Here is a 17,821-nt window from a genome sequence, read left to right on the forward strand (position 1 = left end):
TTTTTAAAATCCATGAAACTGCACCATACAAACAGTGAACCTTAAATTAAACCATGGACTACAGCTAATAGTAAAATTATTAAAATGTGCATTCATCAGTTGTAACAAATGTACCACACCAATGCAAGGCGTTAATAATAGGATGTTATATGGAAATTCTGTATTTTATGCATGATTTTTCTGCAAACCCACAACCTCTCTAATAAAAATTTTATAAATAAATAAATACAGGCTTAAAGTGGGGCGGCGGAGGGTGGGGGAAGATGTAGTATGGTTACAAATTCAGGCACAGTAAGATTCCCAAATGATTGCTAATTCACCCGGACAGAAGGACACTTAGCAGTTAGGAAGTCTGAATATCCAATACAAGAAAACATTGTTCTGTGCTAGTCATATTGAAAATCCTTCCCACCACTCAGCAGGGCTCACAAGACCCTTTAGAGAAGCCCACATCTGCTGCTCAGCCTCCTGTACCCTACACCCTCTACACCCCAGAGGTGTCTTTGTGGGCTCCATGAAATCCTAACTACCCTCCAAGACCCCAACCAGATGCCACCTCTTCAGTGCAGCCTGGATTGACTCCTTTCCAGCCCCTCTAGAATCACTGCCAGCTCATAATTACAGTAGAACCCACCAGGCTGGGCACAAATAAGCGGCTTACATGTATTTTCTCCAGAATGAACTCAACACACTCTGCCACTGTTGCTTATTATTATTACGTTCACTTCCCTCCCCATAAGAGTTCTCTAATGCCTGAACCAAACCTTAGACACAGAAGCCTCCTCACTGCAGCAGAGGGCATTAATAGCAAAAAGCTGGAAACAATACAAATTTTCTTCAATGATATTGGTTCCTGGAATATTCTGAAATGTTTAAAAAGAATGAGGGCTTAAAAAAAAAGTAGATCTTTATATAGTGAAACAGAAAGATACACAACAGCCATGTGAAGTAATAAAAAGCAAGCCCCAAGGGCAGGCCAGGTTGGCTCAGCAGAGTTCTCATCTGCCATGTAGGAGACCCGGGTTCGAAACCCAGTGCCTGCCCATGCAAAAAAACAAAGCAAGTCTCAGTATGACTAGCATCTTAAATATGTTAAAAATCTGGATAACTGAAACCATAATAATAAATATTTAAATAATAAATTGTTGTTTTATGCAAAGAAAAGCATCTGGAAGATATACACTACAAACCACTAATGGCAATTTTGTTTCATTTTAAGGTTACCAAGGACTTTCACTGTCTATATTGCATTTTGCTTTAAAGGTTTTTTTATAAAATTTTTTTTATATTTTTGTAAGCAGAAAAAAAATTTTTACAAAAAACAAAATAGTCATTTCTCCATGTTGCTTTCTTCAAATTTTAAAATTTAAATGAATCTGACCTATAATAAAAAGTCAAATCCCCAAGCAGTAAACTGAGGCCTACGGGTCTGGGGTGACTTACCAAGACAGAGTGTCCTAGAGCAAGAGCTTGAATTCAGGGTCACTGCCTCCCAACCCAGTGCCCTGCTCCTTCCTGAAGCACAAGAAAACTGCTGCTGGACTCTTTTGCAATCGTGGAAGCTCCTATAAATCTATACGCTTGCATCAGAAAAAAATTACTTAAAAGTTAAATTCTTATTGATGGTTCCAAAAGTTTAACAAGTAGATATGCCAGATTTCCCAAGCAGTTCTGATTTCAAATAGTCTATCTCTAAAGTATACATGGACTTCTCTAACTCAGATCCCTGATTTTCAAGGGGTTAAGAGACCAGCCCAGAGTCAATGGCAGGACCCAACCTCTCAGGTTTGTCAGGCAACACCCCTGTGACAGTTTACAAGCTCAAACCACCCAAACAGGGTCACCTGCCCCACTCACATTGACTGCAGTAGATGCTGCTGTTTACAGGTGCCAAAGTACAGCCCTGGGTCAGTTTCATTTCAGACCCACCAATTATTTTTTCAAGTGCTAGAGGTGAAGAATTTTGGAGAGCTGTTATGACCACTCTGAAGTTTTCAACAACACAACACAGCTCAAGGCTAATATTCCATTCTCTGAAACGCAGACTCATTCGGGATACTTTAGTTAACTGCCCAATGAAACAGTTTCCCACATCAGATGGTCTGAAAGGCATGAGTTGACTTTCAGGCACAAGAGTTGGCCAGTCTTTTGAAAAGAAAATAAGAGGGACACAAATAAAAGAAAGTTGATGTCTTCTGGGTTCATTGCTTTACTACCTGGGCTTTTTTGGGAATGTTTTCCTAATCAAGCCAAACCCACAACCACTCAAAGGGGATTTGTGTAGGTTGAACATACAAGTGGTTAACGAACCAGCGCTTTTTCCAAGAACAAGAGGAATTACAGCTTTGTATGGTGAGGACAGCAAATCTGGGAGAGGCTAGATAAGCTCTCAGCTTACAAGAAGCAGCATTAAGGTTCTCAACATCACTCTTGAAGACCCTCTCTTTTGATCCTCAGAATCTCAACCTTGTTGGGGCTGCACGGTGGGCTGCATTATGACCTGTGCCACTGAGGAGGAAACAGAGGGTCAAAGGAGCCAAGATTCCAACCCAGGACCACCCATTCTGGTTCAGTCTTCCTTTGTGCAAGGACAATCCTCTAGCTGGGAGGGAGACCATAGTTTTATGGGTCTAAGAGTGGAGGCAGCCACTCTCACTGAAATGGATCCACACTCCTCGGTACTGGTCATCAACTTACACGATGGTAACTTGAGAAGGGAAAAGCAAAAAGCTGAAATCTTTTTCCCCGCGGCCCCGCCACCCAGGAGACCTCGACCTCTTATCCAACTACTCCTACAAGCTAAGGGAGCCACGGCGGGGCAAGGCCGGGCAAGGGAGCGTCGCAGCCGCCGCCCAGACACCTACCCGCAAGGGTCACTGACTCCCAGGAAAGCGGCAGGCTGGCTGCGTGTCCCTGAGCCTTCGATATGAGCCCACCTGATGCTGCGCGGTCACGTTAGGGCTCCATCCGCATTCATCGAGCGCCTCCTGCACAATTACCCCCAGTAATGGACCGCCTCACAAGGCCCATCATTCAGACGGGGAAACTGAGGCTCGGGATCGAAGGTGGCCGCGCAGGCTCTGGAGCCCGACCCCTCCGATGCCGAGACCTGACCCACGGCCGAAGGACCTGCCGGACGCCCTCAGCCTCGTCCCCGGCCACAGAAACGATGACCCTCCAGCCGTCCCGAGAGATCAGTAGGGGGGAAGGGCCCCCGGGGAAGGGTCGGCTTCCGCGAGAGCTTCCAGGGAAGCCATCCGGCCTGAGGGCCCGCCCCGACTCCCAGAGCCCGGGCGGCCGAGGCGGACACAAGGCGCCCGGCCCGGGAGTCCCGGTATCACCCGGCGCCTCAACCTCGCCAAACCCCGCGTCCGCGTCCGCGACCGCGTCCACTCACCGCGGGCGGCCGGGGCTGCTCTCTCTGGCAGCGGAGCAGAGCGCAGGCCCGCACCACCGAGGCGCTACCACCCGCACCGCCCGCGGGGGTGGCAGCGTGGCCGTCAGGGGCCGTCGCTCCGCCTAACCAGGCTGCGCGCGCGCGCGCGCTCCGGGCCCGACCTCCTCTCTCCCCGCTGCGAATCCGTGCTCTTGGTACGGCCCGGCCCGGCCACGCCCCTTCCGCAGCGCGGCCGGGCCTGTGGTTCCCAGCGCTTGCCGCGCTTGTGGCGGCTGCGGACGGTGCCGACTGCCCCCGTCCAAGGCCGTGTAGTTCCCCCGGCCGCCCACCCTCCCGCAGCTTCCCCTCGACGGCCCTGTATCCTCACCTGAGAATGGCGAGGCCGGATGCACAGATCGCCCCGGGCCCCTCCAGCCTGCCCGCGCTGGGCTCAGGTTGAAATGCTGGCCTGCTTGAAGAGGCGGGAGGTGACCTTGCTGGGGGCGAGGATCGGGCCGAAGAGGCCAAGGAGGCGGGGACAGGGCGCCTCGGTTTTGGAAAGTGGCTGCCATGGTGGGGGTAGATATCCCACCCCGACTGTCGTTCCTGCGTTACAGGGTTGTGAGGAATCCCGAGTGCTGTAGCAGCGTAAGCCCGTGCCATTATCATCGTTATTACCCGCTCTGCCGCGAACCCTCTTTGGAACAGTGGGCCTCTGGCTTCTCTCAGAGGCCACTCGCCATCCGCAAAAGCGGAACCAACAAGCGGACAGCCAAAAACTTTGAGAATAGTAGAGTCGTGTATAAAGAGGGGATCATTACCATGTCCCCAGCGCTAGGCTTCCTGGATCCAGGACTCAGCCTTTCAACAGGTTTGATGAATGCGGTGTAGCCTCCAGGGTGGCTACACAGTGCCCGTGGAGGGACTGAACATGTGACTCCTATACTAGGCCCTCAGGAGAACCAAGAGCTCTCATATGTGGTCCCACCTTTTCCACGGCCTGTGGGACACCCCTCTGGGATGACCTACTTACTGCTGCTTCAAACTTCAACTTTGCATTAACCACCCCCCTCTCCCACTCCCCCTTCTGTGAATCACAACTCTGGGTTCTTTGTCTCTTATAATATCATCAGAGTGGCAGGAAACAGACGTCTTCCTTCTTTTGCTTTCTCTCATCAAGGCAGTAATTGAGTCCTGTGGATTCTATCTCCAGGACCTCCCCTTCTCACCTTTCCAGCCTTCCCTGCCCTAATTTAGACCCACCTGGGGTTCACCCTTCACTTGGATGACCTCAGTAGCTTCCTGTCTGTGCATGTCACCTCTAGTTTCTCCTACACCCACCGCCCATGGAAGCGTCTCTTCCTCGTGTACTGCCAGGATCACTGTTCGCCTTTCTGCCCCATTACCACCCCAAACACACCCTCACTAGCTGGGGAAAGAACAAGGAAGCTGGATACACACCTCACACCGAAAAGATAGAGAATTCTACCTACACAAAAATAAAAACTTGTTGGCTGACAAAAACTTAAACAGGTAAAGACAAGACAAATGTAGAACTGAGATCTGCAACGCATCAAACAAAGGAGCAATTTCCCTAGTAACAAAGAGCCCTCTACTAATTAATAAGGAAAAAAAAACATAATTTAACATTAATGGGCAAATGGTATGAATTGACAATTCATGCAAAAGGGAACCTAAGTGGCTCTTGACCATATGAAAATTTCACATAAATGCAAATTAAACCTTCACTGAGATCCCATTTTTCGCCTGTGACAAAATCAAAGTTTGATGACACACTGTTGGTGGAGCTGTGGGGAAATAGGCACTGTCATTTACTGTTGCAACATCATGCATGGACATCTTCCAGCTCTAAAAAAGAAGACACGTAAGGAAGTTCAGCACCGATATAGAAAATGTCTGAGATAAATTGATTAAAGCAGTATGCATGCTACGTCATAGGTATAAAATGCAACCATTAGTGTTTTTCAAAACAAATGGGGTGGAAGGAAGTGGGGAAAGAATGTGCAAACTGTTTACACATATTTGCTTGTATATGCATGAAATATCCCTGGAATGTAAAAAAAATAAAGTAGGAACGTTGGTTGTCTCTGGAAAGAACTGGGAGAATCAAGACCAAAGGTGAAAGGCGTCTCTGTCCAGGAGGCCAGCATGCCCTTTGTAGCTTTCAAATTTTGTAATTTCTTATTGTTTACCCATTCTAAGTTGAGTATCCAAATACTTTATTAACATCTAAACAATCTTATCACTGGCCAAAGAACCAACTTCTTTAGTGGCACCCAATACAAAGAATAGTGACTATTAACCTCATTTAAAAAAAAAAATGGAATTATGCATGTGTAGGATTGCAGACCACAGTTTCCAGCCAACTCCCTTCTCTCCTCACTTTTCCTGCCCAGAAGAAATAACTCCTGATCATTATCTCCAGGATTACAAAAAACTACTTTGTGGTGGGGGTGGGGGGGAGGTTGTTGTCCTATACCTGATACTTTGAATGTTTTCTATTGAGGCAGGTCACTTAAACCACAGCCTGCCTCCCCTGCCCCCCCCCCCGCCCCTTCCAACATAATTATTTCTACATCAACTTTAGTGCCTCTGTTGGTAAACTCGTAATTTAAGTAATTGCCTTGGGCCTTTATTTCCTGATCCATCAACCATAGGCAGATCCCCTGACATTGTGAGATGAGGCTCTCAGCATCTTTGCCTTTCTCTGCGTGCCCCTGCCCCTGAGCTCTACCCCCGAAGTACATCATCTGAAACTTATTATCGAGCATGATAACATTTACACTCTAAACATGTTTTCTTTCTATGCTTTATCTGTAGATGGGGCCTAAAAGTGGCGTCATCGGCAATGTCGACATGGCAGAAATGCTGGACATGGCGTGCTGGGCAGAGCCTGCAGTCCTGTGATTACAGGGGCCTTTCTGGGCAGCTTGTTCTCCTGCTGGTGATGCAAATTGCCCAAATCCTCCGTCTCTCCAAGGATCTGGTGCTATGAAGCTTTTTCTGAAGACCTTTTCTGGGCTCTTGGAAAATCCCCTGTCCCAGTCCAGACTGACTGCTGTCAAGGATGGAGGCAGAATTCCTGTCGGGTTTCAGTCTCAGCGGAGTGTGCAGAGTTCATGGGCTGAACAGCTCTCCGTAGCTGGAATGCAAGGACATTCAAATCTGCCCCCCACAGCCCCTTCCAGCTTGATCTTCAGAACTCTCCTCCACAAACTCTACATTCCAGCAAAACTGGACAGATCCTTGGAGCGATCAGGGATGTTTGTTTTTCTGCACGTTTCTACGCCCATATCCTACCATGCTCCATCTGCAGAAGGTCCCCCTGGTCCTGCAATTGGAGATGATGGTTAAGTCTACCCTCTGAGGCTTAGAGTATTTCCTCTCTAAATCATGTCCCCAGAGTCTTGGCACCTCTGCTTGTCTGTCGTCCCTCCCGGGTATCTGTTAGCAGCCTCCTCTATTTGCTTCCCCCTGGAAGTTCTGCCCAATGCAGGCCAAAAGGAGGCCTTTGCTGGATGAACCCACAGAAAATTCAGGAAGGATGGGCTGGAGTTAAGGAGCTTGGGGCTGAGTGAAAGGGAGCAGGGTTATAGAGGCAGAGTCCCCCAGGCAGGATGGGCTGGGGTAGCAGAGCCTTGGCTTGAGTGAGAGGGAGCAAGGGGGCTGGACTGCTATGAGCCCTGGTCCTTGCAGGAAGAGGACTTTGTGGCCTGTCCAAGAGGCCTGCTTTTTTTTTTCAGTTTCTCAGGCTATCTCCACTGAACAGAATGGAAGAGGAGGCTTGTCCAGGAGTGGATGCATTCTTGAGTCCTTGAGAAAGGCTGAACCTGTAAGAGAGAGATGGGGGGCCACCAGGAGAGTGGGCCTTTCCCTGCTGCAGGCAGTTTGCCCCACAAACCCCCTAAAAGGCTCTCCTACGAGTGTGAACAACCCGAGAACTGGGACACCTACAACAGACAGAAAGCTCAGAGGCTGGGAGACTGGAAGCTGGCCCTACAGCAAAGCATCTTCTCCCAAGAAGAAGCATTTAGGGATATGACGTCCCACGAAGCCAAGGGTACCTTGTATCAGAACCTTCTGATCTCTACGACCCCTCAAAGCCTTTCTTTGTTCTCCCATAGAACCAAAGGTTCTGAGCACTTGCTGTATGTTCCCACCTGCTATGGGATGGAGGGAAGGAGATAACTATCATGTAGTGAGCACCAGTTAGGTCCCAAAAACTGTGCTAACAATTCTACTCAATGCAAAGCTTCTCTCAAAACTATACACAAGTATTCCCATTTGACAGATGAATAAACAGAGACACAGAGAGTTGAAGAAACTTGTCCTGAGGTTTCAATGCATGGCAAGACTTGCCCCCATCAAGTGTGTAACTGAGAAATCAGGATTTAAGGAATGATTTCGATTATTCAATCATTATATAGATATTCCCTTTTGTTTTCTGGCATATTGGAATAGAAGAGGGAAATTCTTGAAATCTCTCAATTGTAATCCAGCTGCCTTGATCTCTTATGATTGCACAGCCCTTATCTTCTGCCCCTGTGATTGTAAAAACCTTGTGACTAATCTTCATTTGTACCCGGTTATCTAGTTTCTCAAACTTTAAAGTCCAGTAATCACTAAAGACAACCCCTAGTGTTTATTAATGAAGGGTCTTGGGTCAGCCCAGAACTAACTCACCCCAAGTCCAAGGTTATCTTGATAACCGAGACTGGATCAATCAAAGTGGGCCACCTGACATGTGCCCCTTTAACCCACACCTCATTCCACCATTTTCTTACAACTGTTCTGTGATCAAATATGTAATCAGTCCATGCACGTTCAACAATCAGATCACCTCTAATGATATCATCTAGGACCACTGTGGTCATTACCCTAAACCCCTCCCATCTTTTCTCTAATAAAACTATCCGAATTACTGCAGTTCAGAGAAACAGATTTTGGGCCGCTAGGCCATCAGCTCTCCTACTATGTGCCTAGTAATAAATTCTCTTTTTGAAACCTCAGTGTCTCAGGAATTGGTTATTGAGCACAGTGGGCAAAAGAATCCAAGGCCTTTGCCCGGTAACAAGTGCTCAGTAAATACTTGTGAAGTGGGTCCAAACCCTTCTCAACCCAAGCCACCCTGAGGGGTCTACCTTCCCCAGTAGATCTGGCTCCCTCTGAGGCATACAGCCCAGCCCCTGGGCAGTGTCTGCTCAGTTCTCACTTCGGAGGTGTCCACTCTTCACACTGGTGCAGCTCCCCCCACCCTCCCAGGGCAGCCCCCTCTAGCTGACAGCTCCAGCCCCCACCCCTCAGGGGTCCCTGGGCCCAGTGGCCTGACTTCTCCCTGCTCCCTCAAACTCAGGCTTCCTCTCTTTCACAGGCATGCAGAGATTTAAAAAAAAACCAAGATTGTGCTGTGCATCCCTCTGCCTTGGGCAGGAGCTCCCTCCAAGCATGCCTGAAAGGGACTGCCTTGTCTTCTCCCAAGATGAAAATGAGGATCCCAGCTCAGCTCAGCTCTCAGAGAAGCTGAGTTGACATTCTCCATAGGTGCTGGCTGCTGAACTGATGTGGGCTCCTCACACAGGCTCTGACACAGTGGCAGCTTTGCAGCCACTAGCTCTCCTGTCCCTTGAAGCCAAGCACTGCCCTGCTCGTTTCCCTTGGGACAGTTCCATGAAAGTTCAGGGTAAGCGAGTTGGAAAGACTTCCTGAAACCACAGGGCTATGATGACCCTATTTCAGGGACAAGGCAATCACAGAAGTGCACAAGCACAGAATCTTTATCTGGAGTTCAAAGGCCAAGTTCCTCTGTACTAACCAAAAGTGCAGCCTTGGGCGGGTCTCTTTATTTTCCTCCCTGGTTTAAAAAAAGCAGTTTTCTTATCACAAAATAGGGTAAAAATCCCATCCCTTCTCCCTTCTCAGGACTGTTCTCAGGCCTGTGATGGTCAAAGGATAGATGTAGGAGCTCTGCACAGGGTGTAAGGCAGGTGCCCAGGTGAGGCTTAACTGTCAAAGAGGGAAGGCACATCCCTCGTATCCAGGCTCCAGGCCAAACCTTGTGCCTGGACTGAGAGCGTGGCAGAGCCCTTGGCTTCTTGAAGCTCAGTGATGAGCTCTTGTCTCACTCCTCCTTTTACAGATGAAGAAACTGAGGCAGGGAAGTGGAGCAGTCTACCTGATGGATGCAGTCTAGAGCCTGTTCTTTCTCCACAGATGGGATGCTTCTCTGTCCAAACCTTTCACAAAAGGCCCCAGTCGTGCCAGTTTCCTTCTGTTGTCAGGAGAGCTGACACTCCCAGCTTAGGCCTCCTGGCTGCTCATGAGCCTGATCCTTACAAAACTCACCAAGTCAGATGTGTGTGGTCCCAATAGCATAGGATGAGCTGGTGGTCGGCTGGACAGGGGTGGCTGTGGCTACGCCGCCTGTAGACAGTGCTGTGGGGTCTAGATAAATCCCTGCTGTTCCCGGGGACAGCTAAGAGGAGAGCACCCAGGCAAGGTAGGGGGCTGGACCCAGAAGTCACTGAAACCCAGGGGCTTTCCCAGGAGAGGCCCTGGATGTCTCAAAGGGCATCAGAATCACCCCCACGGGGCTTGTCAAAACCACCAACTCCTAGGGCATCCCTAACTCCCACTCACTTGATCTGAATCTCCAGAGGCAAGGCGGAAATTGAAAGTTTAAATAAACTTCATTCTTCTCCACACTCAAATTGGAGAAGCACAGCCTGAGTAGGTTATCTTGGCCAGAGCTGGTGGTGGGGATGGGGTGGCCAAAATATGACAAGGATGGATCCAAAACCGCAAACAGATGAACAGAGTGAGGTTGCTGTGAAGATGTGTCCAGCCCGGCTCCCCTAACGCATATTAAAAAAATGTCCCCAGACCTTCCTCCCTGCCACCCCCACACCCCAAAGCCCTAACCAGGTCCAAAGTTCCATTTCAAAGAGGCAGCCCTGGCAGGAGCAAAGGTGGCCTTTGGCAACAGCAGATCAGGTTGCCAATCCTAGCTCCACCAAGGCCCAGCCAACTGTGTGACCTTGGATGCGTCCTTGCGGGCTCTCAAAGCCTTCTAGAACCCACCAAGGTGGGGCTGGGGTGAGGAGGGTTAATGTATGTGAAACTGCCCGGGACGAAATGGTTCCCAGGAACGTGGATCCTTTCCTCTTTCCCACTGCCTGCAGCCCCACCCCCACCTTTCCTTTGTTTCTCTCTCTGTTATGTAACCAAAGCCCTGGGTTTGCTCACCACAGCCAGGGCAAGCAGCTGAGGAAGTGGGAGGGTATCCAGAGGGCACCACACCCTCCCTTCTTGTCCATGTGTGGCTGGTCCAGGACCTTTGTTCTCTCTCCCAGTATTGCAAGGAGCCCCCTGAGTACATCCCCACCCCATCAACAAGCTGTTGCCTTGGCAACCAGAACACACCGGTCACCTTGGGAAAGAGCCTCAGAGGAGCCTATATGGCTTCCGTTACTGTTTGGGTTCAGGCAGCACTTGCTGAGAGCACCGACCACGCGTCGGGCACTGAGCAGTCACTTAGCAGGAATGGAAGTGGCTGGGAGCCCGCCCCTGGCATAGAGGGGCTGGTGATCTCCTGGCCGACTCATGCTCCAGCACCTACTAGTTCAGCGATTCTCCAAGGGTGGTCCCTGAACAAGCAGCTTGGGTATTCCCTGGAGATTTGTGCAAAATACCGTTAACTGTCAGGCCCCTCCCTAAATCTGAATCAGAAACTCTAGAGGTGAGGCCCTAAGTCTGTGCTCTAACCAGCCCTCGGGTGATGCTGATACAGGCTAAGGTTTGAGGGCCATGGGTCTAACGAACACCTCATACAGTCCCCAAAGATGGTTCTATCATTCCCATCTTACAGATGAGGAAACTGAGGTTCAGAAAGCTGGAAAGGATCCTCCTGAAAACCTCTCTCTACTCTGCTCCAGTGTGCAGGCTAGCTGCAGTTTATAAGGGGGTGGGCTCTCAGGTTCCTCCCAGGGCCAGATTCTACCTTTGTATCACCTGGAATGAGGTGCCAAGCAAACATTTTTCTTCCTAAGCCCCTGGAGTATCTTGTGCTGCAACCAGCGGGATCAAGCACTGAGCTGAGACCAAAATAGGGCCTCCCCAGCTCACCCTAAACTGCTGAGTGCAGGGACCAGGGAGACGAGGGCCTCCTGCAGGGCACAGCAGACCTGGGAGTAGAGTCGGGAGCAGTATCCCCAGTGACAACCACCTGCCCCTGCCAGGCCATGCTGGAGAGACAGCACAGACCAGGCCAAATGTGGGGGCGCTGAACTGACATAATGCTCCCCGAGCCAAGGCCACGCCAGGCCTCCATGCCCCTTCCTGCCCAAACTCCAGTCCTGAGCCCCTCTCTCCTGTGCTCATTCACTTGCATGCTAGGTTGGTCTCCTTCAATACTCTTGCCCCCACAGACACTTAGGGTCCCAATTTACACAACCTGTGCCTGAGCCCTGCTCCCCCAATCTGGAATCACCTCTTCAGTATCAAATAGCTTCCAGCTCTTTTGTGCACATACCCCGTGACTAAGTGTCTTTTCAAACAGCCCGTTCATCCCTGAAATCTCTGAAAGTGTCCCTTTGAAGGAGCTGAAATACATCTCCGTGCAATTTCCAGCTTTCACAATATGATTTAGTCTCATTAATCCCTCAGTAACAGAGATTATGGATTATTTTTAGAGTATGATACGAAGTAAAACTATCTATGCTATCCATTTCCCCTCAATCTATTCACCCACCTTTCCAGATAGACAAGTCTCATTTTCCCTAGGACAGTAGGAACAAGCCTGGGGAGGGAGGAGGGAGTGGCAAGAGGAAGCAGAGGAGGAGGTGGAGGGAAAGACAGCTGACTCACAGCCCCACATCGGGGTCCCACATCCATGCCCCCTGCTCCCCGAGAGACCCTGGCAGGATGGAGGCAGGCTTGGTGGGACCCAGTGCAGGCTGGGGGCCCCTTTCAGAAAAAGAATATTACAAACACAATTCTCCAGAACTTGTTTCATTTTGTTAGGTAGATGGGGTTTATTGACCAAAAAGTTAAAACTCACTTATACTGTTTTCAGTTATAATGGGGCATCTCCCTTGGAGGAGACCTCAGCAAATGGGGATCCTGGGGCATAAGAGACTTTAGCCCCTCTCTGGACCTCAGTGTCCTCATCTGTAAAATGGATGTGACCCTGCCCTCTTCCCAGGGTTGGCTTGAGGGTTAAATGAAGGGGAAAATATCTGCTGAGACATTATTACATTTTCTGAGTTTTAGGGATAAATTCTTGGAATCTGTATATGAGGGAAGAGGAGGCTAATTGCTTGTTCCTAAGACAAGGGGCAGGAAGAGAGGGGAAGGACCCACTGAACACCTAATAATGTTCAGAAGGTGGAAGCCCTAAGCAAAAGTTTGGTAAGAAATCCTTGACGATCCAACAGCCCCTGTCGCCAATCACTATTTTTAGTTTTCAGAATTATTTTAATCAAGACCCCCTCCATAGTGGCCTCGATGTGTCTCTGGAGGGAGGGACTTTGCCCATCTTTGGCTTCCGAGAGAATTTTCACCCAGAGCCAGTTCTCAGGGACCTTTGAGAAACACTTCTAGGGCTGAAGGTTTTACATGTCCCATGAGGAAGGAAACCTGACGCGGACTCTCACTCAGTTTCAGGGAAGATTATAGGATTATCTTAATTATTTTGGCAACAATGGCTCTGCCAAGTCCACCAACAGAAAACGATGAAGCTGTAGCTCATGAAAGGGAAAAAAAAAAACCAAACAAACCAACTCTGGTCTCACTCCCTAGAACATGTTTTGCAAGAGGGATTAGTGTTTGGCCTGAGAAGGAAAGAGAGCTATATAAACCCCCACCACACCTCAGGGTGCCCAGCCTGCACGTGGCAGCCCACATGCTCACTTTTAAGAGTGGGTCTTCTTTGCTGAGGTCCTTCTCCTCCCCTTTGTAGAGGGTCTCCAGCGACACCCCTGCTCGGGGCCTGAGCTGGGTGTCTTGGGGTCCCCCATTCCAGGCGGCTGCTCGGGCCCACCCTATGGAGATCCCAGGAGACCAGTCACCCAGGCTGCAGGAGATGCCCCACTCTGTCCACTAGGGTCTTCTCATGGAAGAGACGACCTCTTCCCAGGTCATCCAGAGCGGTGGCTTCCAAATCTCAAGGGCATCAGGTCAGAGAGCCCATTCCGTAGGCCGAGGGGCCGGGAACCTGCCTACGTTTTCACAGGAACCTCTGGTGAAGCCTCTGCAGGTGGCTCAGGAAGCACAGCACCGGAGAGTTCCAGAGTGGTTCTCCAAGGACTCAGCCTTATCCCCTGCAGCTGGGCCCTCAGCAGTGATCCCTGGCCTTGAAAGGCCTGCCTCTGTGCTTCCCCAGCTGTGCGGCGGCCTGGGCATGCCACCCCACTCCCTTCAGCCACCCCAACCCTGGCCACTGCTGTGCAAGGAATTGGAAAATTATCCAAAGTCGCCAGCTGGCCCTTGGCTCGGGAGCTCAGGGCTGGAAATTGGAAATAGCCATAGGATGGGTCATCGTGGGGGTGGGGGGTCGACAGAGGCACAAGGGGCACCAATGTTTGGTCCCGCTGCACACCTAACATCAGCATGGGAAGTACCTTAAAGATGATCACATCTAACCTACTGATTTTGTAAGGAAGAAAACTGTCCAGAGAGGTTGAAACTCTTGTCCAACATAACAGTAAATCAGTGGCAGAGCTGGGTTTAGAGTCCTGGGCTCAGTACCCCCATCAAGGCTTTTTCCACTAAACCACCCATGCCTGGGCACCGGTGGGGGAACAGGACCCACACTAGAGACCTCCCCTTCCCCAGCCACCTGGCTCCACCCCCAGATTGGGACAGGAATGAGGACACGGGAGAGTCGAGCCAGCTGCTCGGCCAGGGCTCAGGGCTGCCACCCTCCTGTCTCTGCCTCAGGTTTCATTTCCATTGACAGGCCAGGTACTGGCAGCCTGGTCTCTGCCCTCCCTCCCCTGAACCAGGCTTCCCTTGGGGCAAAGCGGGGCGGGGCGGGGCAGGAAGACTGCTGCCCTGACCCCATGATGAAGAGGCACCCACTTCGGCAGCTGGAGATGCATTGCCCCAGGCAGAGCTGAACCGCTGGGGCAGGTGCTGTACTGAGGGCCGTCCTGTTTCCCGGGGCTGGAGGCCTGCAGCAGCCCTTTATGAGGCAGGGAGGCATGGTCAGGGATTAGGGGTGTAGCCCTTGGTGTTTGCATCTGAAGTCGCACCCTGAGTGCTGCTGCCAGGCACCACAGGCAGCAGCCGAGGCTGGAGCTGGTTCCAGAGCAGCAGCTGCCCTGGTCAAGGCCTTCACTCCTCACAGGAAAGTGCTGAAACTCCACCCAGTCAAGCTCTGGCTTCCGTGGGACCGGGTAGGGTCTTGGGGGGCATGAGGCCCACTCGGGACCCTTCACTCCTCTCCTGGGGGGTTCAGACCCCTGTGCCAGGAGCCAGGCAGACCTGACAACGGCCACCTACCCTGGGACCTTGAGCATTTATGCCACTTCTCAGCCTCAGTTTCTCCATAGCTAAATAAAATAACAACAATCTCACCTGGTAGGACCAGCATGTAGGAGACCTTCAACAGGGAATGAAGGCGTGAATGGATGAATGAATGAATGAATGAACAGAAGGGTGAGAAGTGAGGGGTCTGGAAATCAGTCTAAATATGCTTTAGCAACCTTATTTCCTGCTCCTCAACTGCTCGCCTTGCCTAACGTCTTTCCCGCTTCCCACCTCCATCCCCGAATATCTCCCACCTTGGCTTTCTGCCAGAGTTTCCCTCCCGGGCCTGCCGTCCACTCCCATCAGCCTCTGCGCCTGGTGGGGGTGGGGGTGAAAAAATCGCGCTCTTCTGGACGATGATTGGCTTAGGGCTGTCATGTGACCCATATCTAGCCAATGAAACAGGAGGGGTGCCTGCAGATTCCTGAGAGAAAGATGCTGGAGGAGGTGGCCCTTTCTTGCTATTGTCAGGTCGGGTCCAGAGCCCCCGAACCTGTTTTGTAGCCACTAAGGGGAACCGGCCCGAGGTTGAGGGCATGCCAAAGCCTGCAGAGCTGAGGATCCCTGAGCTGTTCGCTGGTCACCGAGGGCCTGCCTCCCGCCCACCCACTCCTGGCTGAGTGAGACTGTTGTCTTCACTCCAGAAGCCAAGTTGAGTTGGAAGTTCTGTTACTGGCGCCTGAGTATCTCCTCCCTGATCTGCCCCCCAGCAGAAGGCATGTGTGCCCAACCCTGGGCCTTTTCCGAGGACCCCGGGATGAGCCAGGCTCTGTCCCTGCCCTGGGCAAGCTCGTAGTTCTGAAAGGAGGGACCAGAAGAAGGTTACGAGTTAGCGAGCAAGGCTGAGGAGGTCTGGGGAGAGTCGGACTTACTGTCCTGGACAGTCTGAGAAGGGCTCTGGGAGGTGCAGGAGTTTTTCAGGGCTGGGTTACAGGCAGAGCTAACAAGATGGAGGGGTGGAGCTTGTTTAGGGAGCATCCGGTGAGGCTGAATGTGGAGCTGTTGGAGAGTAGCGGGCAGGGGAGCGGGTGTGGGGGTGTGGTGGGTGTGGGAGGCTGGAGAGGCAGGAGGCCAGGCAAGGGTTCTTGAGTGGTTCACCAAGAAGTCTGGTCTGTGAGGGCTGAAGGCTTTATGCAACGTTTATATTTCAAAACAGGGGAGCCTGGGGGTTCAGGGGAGAGGTGACGTGGGTCTCACCTGGGTAGGGGCAGTGGAGGAGGAGTGGGACGTTGGTGAGACAGGCATTGCTGAGGCTCAGGGACTAAGTGAGAGAGCAACAGCCAAGGAGGAGGAGATGCTCGCCAGGCCTCTGGTGTGCACGGGAAAAGGGATGGATGTCAAATCCAGTCTCCAAGAGGTTGACTGATGGTTAGCAAGCTCCAGGGCGGCTCCCAGCGATCCCACGTCCTGACTTGTCTGTGTGTGCACTAGAATTGGGCAACATTAGGTCATAAAAGACATTGTTACTCCCTCTCTCAGCTCACCAGCTCTGGGAAAAGCCTGCTACTGCATTGTGAGGACACTCAAGCCTCCTTATGGAGAGGTCCATGGGCGGGGTGGAGCTGAGGCCTCCCGATGACAGCTGTAAGAGCAAGTCATCCTAGAAATGGATCCTCCATCCTCTGGCCACCGTCAGGCCTTTAGATGTCCTAGCTAACATCTTGGGTGTGACCTTGTGGGAGACCCTGAGCCAGCACCACCCAGCTAAGCTGCTCCCAAATTTGTGACCCGCAGAAACAATGGGATAGTCTGTTTGTTGTGTTAAGCTGCTAGATTTGGGGGTAATTTGTTATGCCTCAGTAGAGAATGAATCCAGGTACCTAGACTGTGAAGATCTCCTACCTGTCCTTTCAAGGGTGAGTGATGAGGATGAGGATGAGGATTTGCTTCCAGGCTCTCGGTTATCCACAGCTTAGCTGATCATGTGCTGGGCACACAGTGGGTCCTCAAGATTGCTTGGGTGTCCCGATGAATAGATGGCTGACGAACAAAGGCTATAGGTCCCTCATGTGGACCTCACAGCTGCAGCGCTGGGTAGGGTAATGGACGTGATCATAGGTGGGGTCCCATAGGGGACAATTTCAGCAGGTTGAGGAGTAATGATTGTCCTGGCATTTATAGTGATCTTGCAAGGGCAGCCTGGGTCAGATAGCACCCCTTCACCAAGTATCTTTTAGAGGATCCCAGCTTCCTCTCCTTTCCTGGAGTTCATGTCCAGGTCTTGGAGCCCGTGAGGGCAGGGAAGCAGGGCCTGATGACAGCCTTTAAGAGCTGCACATGAAAGGGAGTGAGAGAGGGAGCCTGGGAGCTAGCTGTGGGGGTGATGGAGGAAGGCGGCCTCTCTCTCCTCCCTGGCACTCGCCGCAGTTGATGGTTAGACATTCATTTGTGTGGCTGTTTGATGACTGTCTCACTCCACGCTGGCCTGTAAGCAGCTTGTGTGCACCCCAATACCCTTCACCGAGCACAGCGCCTGGCACAGAGTAGGCCCTTCCTAAACACTGTTGAATGAATTAATGAATGAGGGGTAATGTATGTGTGTTTTGGGGAACATTGAAGGGGAGTGAGCTGGGAAGAACTTAGGGCCTAGCCCCTTGTGTTCTAGTTACTCTGCTGGCTACCTATCAGAGGGGACAGGAAGGTGGTGAGGGGACACCAGATCCTCAGTGCTGCCCCTAGAGAACTACAGACCAAAACAGGTGGGGCCCTGCGAGGCAAAAGACCACCCGCTAACCAACTGGCCATGTTCCTTTTCTCTGAGCCTCTGGCTTCCTCCCCACAAGAAGATGATGGCACCCAGCCACCCCCTCCCTGGTAAAATGGGGGCAGAGGCGGCAGAGAGATGAAGTCATTGTTCTCAAGAGGCCCCCTCCCTGTGTGCAAAGCTCACTGGCTGCA

The 17,821-nt window shown here is 51.3% G+C and overlaps 1 protein-coding gene and 2 long non-coding RNA genes across 8 annotated transcripts in view; 1 reads left to right on the forward strand and 2 right to left on the reverse strand.

Annotated features, from left to right (window-relative positions):
• POR (cytochrome p450 oxidoreductase) overlaps positions 1-3,875 on the reverse strand; it is a 66,108-nt gene extending 62,233 nt beyond the window's left edge. The window contains exon 1 of one of the 4 annotated variants that reach the window (XM_077140902.1): positions 3,765-3,875. The gene's annotated coding sequence lies outside the window, so the exon portion shown is untranslated. Of the gene's footprint in view, positions 1-1,443; positions 2,357-2,864; positions 3,327-3,397; positions 3,504-3,764 lie in introns of those variants that run through there. The other 3 variants (XM_077140904.1, XM_077140905.1, XM_077140906.1) reach the window with 3 other exon arrangements.
• LOC143667103 (uncharacterized) lies at positions 3,653-8,402 on the forward strand. Its single transcript, XR_013167855.1, has 2 exons — positions 3,653-4,909; positions 6,218-8,402. It is a non-coding gene; the product is annotated as an uncharacterized LOC143667103 (long non-coding RNA).
• Positions 5,982-10,610, reverse strand: LOC143667101 (uncharacterized). Of its 3 annotated transcripts, none has more exons than XR_013167851.1 (4): positions 10,034-10,610; positions 9,740-9,869; positions 7,352-7,560; positions 5,982-7,227 (listed from the first exon to the last, which is right to left on the reverse strand). It is a non-coding gene; the product is annotated as an uncharacterized LOC143667101 (long non-coding RNA). The 3 variants fall into 3 exon arrangements; XR_013167852.1 differs by having other exon boundaries at positions 7,462-7,560; positions 10,034-10,607; XR_013167853.1 differs by lacking the exon at positions 7,352-7,560 and having other exon boundaries at positions 10,034-10,605.
• Between the last annotated feature and the right edge of the window lie 7,211 nt (positions 10,611-17,821).

This window comes from Tamandua tetradactyla, chromosome 23, assembly GCF_023851605.1.
Source record: "Tamandua tetradactyla isolate mTamTet1 chromosome 23, mTamTet1.pri, whole genome shotgun sequence".
Lineage (NCBI taxonomy): Eukaryota > Metazoa > Chordata > Mammalia > Pilosa > Myrmecophagidae > Tamandua > Tamandua tetradactyla.